The sequence below is a fragment of the Oncorhynchus gorbuscha genome, unplaced genomic scaffold (assembly GCF_021184085.1).
Source record: "Oncorhynchus gorbuscha isolate QuinsamMale2020 ecotype Even-year unplaced genomic scaffold, OgorEven_v1.0 Un_scaffold_13319, whole genome shotgun sequence".
Lineage (NCBI taxonomy): Eukaryota > Metazoa > Chordata > Actinopteri > Salmoniformes > Salmonidae > Oncorhynchus > Oncorhynchus gorbuscha.
The window spans coordinates 3,988-7,659 of NW_025755512.1; the positions used below are offsets into that span (position 1 = coordinate 3,988).

A 3,672-nucleotide genomic window follows, 5' to 3' on the forward strand; every position below is an offset into this window, starting at 1 on the left:
TAGTGACAGTGGGTTGACACCACTCACCATGCCGGGTGCCGTTACAGTAGTGACAGTAGGCTGACACCACTCACCATGCCGTTACAGTAGTGACAGTAGGTTGACACCACTCACCATGCCGGTGCCGTTACAGTAGTGACAGTGGTTGACACCACTCACCATGCCGGTGCCGTTACAGTAGTGACAGTAGGTTGACACCACTCACCATGCCGGTGCCGTTACAGTAGTGACAGTGCTAGGTTCCTGGCTGCTACCTTTACCCACTCACCATGCCAGGTTCACGTGTTACTCCCTTAGCTGCCTGGGTGACAGTAGCTCCATCACACTGAGAGAGAGGGGATGAACAGAGAGACAGGAAAGGGGAGAGCGAGAGAGGGAGTGACAGTGCAGGAAAGGGGAGAGAGAGAGAGGGAGGGAACAGAGAGACAGGAAAGGGGAGAGAGAGAGAGGGAGGGAACAGAGAGACAGGAAAGGGGAGAGAGAGAGGGAGGGAACAGAGAGACAGGAAAGGGGAGAGAGAGAGGGAGGGAACAGAGAGACAGGAAAGGGGAGAGAGAGAGGGAGGAAACAGAGAGACAGGAAAGGTTTACAGAGAGAGAGAGGGAGGGAACAGAGAGACAGGACATCTCTGACAGGAACAGAGAGAGAAAGCTCCAGGTTCAGAGAGACAGGAAATCTCCTTGGGGGAGGGGAACAGAGAGACAGGCCTGGGTGAAGGGGAGGAACCCATCAGGAAAGGGGAGAGAGAGGGAGGGAACAGAGAGACAGGAAAGGGGAGAGAGAGGGGAGGGAACAGAGAGACAGGAAAGGGGAGAGAAAGAGGGAGGGAACAGAGAGACAGGAAAGGGAGAGAAAAGGGAACAGAGAGACAGGAAAAAGGGAAAAAAAAAGACAGAGGTATAGTGGGAGAAAATGGGGAAGGTAATAAGGTGTGAGAGCGAGGGAGAAAGAGTTAGATTAAAACATATGGCTGAATATGAATAACTGAGCACGCTCTAAACATATGGCTGAATATGAATAACTGAGCACGCTCTAAACATATGGCTGAATATGAATAACTGAGCACGCTCTAAACATATGGCTGAATATGAATAACTGAGCACGCTCTAAACATATGGCTGAATATGAATAACTGAGCACGCTCTAAACATATGGCTGAATATGAATAACTGAGCACGCTCTAAACATATGGCTGAATATGAATAACTGAGCACGCTCTAAACATATGGCTGAATATGAATAACTGAACACGCTCTAAACATATGGCTGAATATGAATAAGACACATTAAACATATGGCTGAATATGAATAACAGAGCACGCTCACAAACATATGGCTGAATATGAATAACTGAACACGCCAAACATATGGCTGAATATGAATAACTGAGCACGCTCTAAACATATGGCTGAATATGAATAACTGAGCACGCTCTAAACATATGGCTGAATATGAATAACTGAGCACGCTCTAAACATATGGCTGAATATGAATAACTGAGCACGCTCTAAACATATGGCTTTAATATGAATAACTGAGCACGCTCTAAACATATGGCTGAATATAGATAGCTGAGCACGCTCTAAACATATGGCTGAATATGAATAACTGAACACGCTCTAAACATATAGCTGAATATGAATAACTGAGCACGCTCTAAACATATGGCTGAATATGAATAATCATCCTAAACATATGGCTGAATTGCTGTGCACGCTCTAAACATATGGCTGAATATGAATAACTGAACACGCTCTAAACATTCACATGAAATCATGTAAATTGCTGTGCATTAGAACTTTAATCTGTTATAACATGAAACATGTTATACAGTTGTGTCCTGATATAGCATGTTATAACCACACCTCTGGCTCTGTTCAACATGCTGTTGAAGTCTCCGAAACCCTGCGCTCCTGTGAACTCCCCGAAGATCTTCCTGAACATTTCCTCTGGGTCGACGCTGGCCCCCCCGGCCCTCCAGTACTGCTGTCCCCCCGCCCCCCCCCCCGCCTGGCTGGTCGGAAGCCTGCCGCTCCGTACGTGTCATACTGCTTCCTCTTGACCTCGTCACTCAGCACCTTGGGGGAACAGCATCAGGAACAATATCCCATGTCATTGATAAGGGGTTGTGTGTCACTGTCAATCTACAGACAATATAGAAGAGACTAGAAGTTGCTCAAATAGGTACAGATCTAGGGTCAGCTCCTCATCAGATCCTATGCCTGGCTTGGCAGAGCATTTCGATAAATTGGAAATGTAATTATTGGCCAGTCGAAAACATGCAGGACTTGAATTTGTAGAATTAGGCCAGGGACCAATTGAATGCCTACCTCGTAGGCTTCTGCCAGCTTGGCAAACTTCTCCTTGGCCTGAGGGTCATCCTGGTTGGTGTCTGGGTGGTACTTCTTAGCCATCTGGAATAGGATAGACCAGTGGTATTATATAGCCTACCCAGCTGATTTCACTGGGCAAGGCCATGTACTATTTCAATGTTTACAAATGAAGTTTGAATCAATGTTCATGAACATTCTAGAACTCCATAATGACAACAGTCTAGGCCTATATTTCTGCAACAACAACCCACACAGCAACAGAGCTACAGGTGCAGGCTCTCCTAATAGACAACCCTCTCACCTGATAGTAGGCTTTTCTTGATCTCTTTCTGAGTGGCTGTGCGAGGCACCCCAGAACATCATACAAGTCCTGTTTGTTAGCTGAGGAGCAGCTGGTGTGGAAGGAGTGACTACTGCTGACAGCATGGGGGACCTCAGACCTGTGGAGAAGGAGATATGAGCTGCGTCAAAGACGCATAACTTCGTCCTTGCGGTGAGGCAGGCATTCTGGGTAATGGTGTTTGGCATGTCTGTGTTAGACATAGCTAACTAGCTCGACAAATAATGAGAATAATGAATTTCGAAGTGTACTGTACTAGCTAGCTATACGGACTAGCTAGTTAGTTAACTACCAGTGCAGACACTGTAGATTGTAAATAGTGCCATATTGTGCTTGAGGACAGTTAACGTTATGCATCATGCACGTCCATCTACTGCACAATGTTGTTGCAGCTAAAAATGACCGCGTCGAATACGATCGCGACATGAAAACACAAAAACGACATTTACAGAATGATTGACAAAACAAATATCTTTCTATAGCAACAAACTACTACCTAGGTTCACTGACACCAACTCCAGACAGTCCTTCCTCTCTCACCTGTGAGTCTCAATGTCACTGCATTTTCAGGTCTGAAACAGCCAAAGTCGCCCCCTATCCTGCACCGTTGTATCCCCAAGATCGCCGTGGCACAGGTTTCTCCATGTCTAGCCGAGGCAAGCAGCGACCAAGCCCGACGGTGGCCAGAAGACAGTCCTACAGAGTTGAGTAAACGTGCATTGCAGATAGCCACTAAGGACGCCATCTTTGCATCGCTTCAGAGGCCGGCGGTGCACTGCGCGTGTGCGGGATATAGGATATATATTGGACACGGCATCTCAGTGCAAGAGGCGTCACTGCAGTACCTGGTTTGATCAAGGCTGCATCACTTCCGGTCGTGTAGGCCGTCATTGTAAATAAGAATTTGTTCTTAATAACTGACTTGCCTAGTTAAACAATGGTAAAATAAAACATATAAAGGTACAGGTCAGAGGGGCAAGGCAAGCACTGAGATACAAT

General features: G+C 46.5%; 1 long non-coding RNA gene across 1 annotated transcript; it reads right to left on the reverse strand.

Moving 5' to 3' along the window:
- Positions 1–2,021: 2,021 nt before the first annotated feature.
- LOC124030641 lies at positions 2,022–2,657 on the reverse strand. The gene is made up of 3 exons (XR_006838006.1): positions 2,635–2,657; positions 2,331–2,414; positions 2,022–2,078 (listed from the first exon to the last, which is right to left on the reverse strand). It is a non-coding gene; the product is annotated as an uncharacterized LOC124030641 (long non-coding RNA).
- Between the last annotated feature and the right edge of the window lie 1,015 nt (positions 2,658–3,672).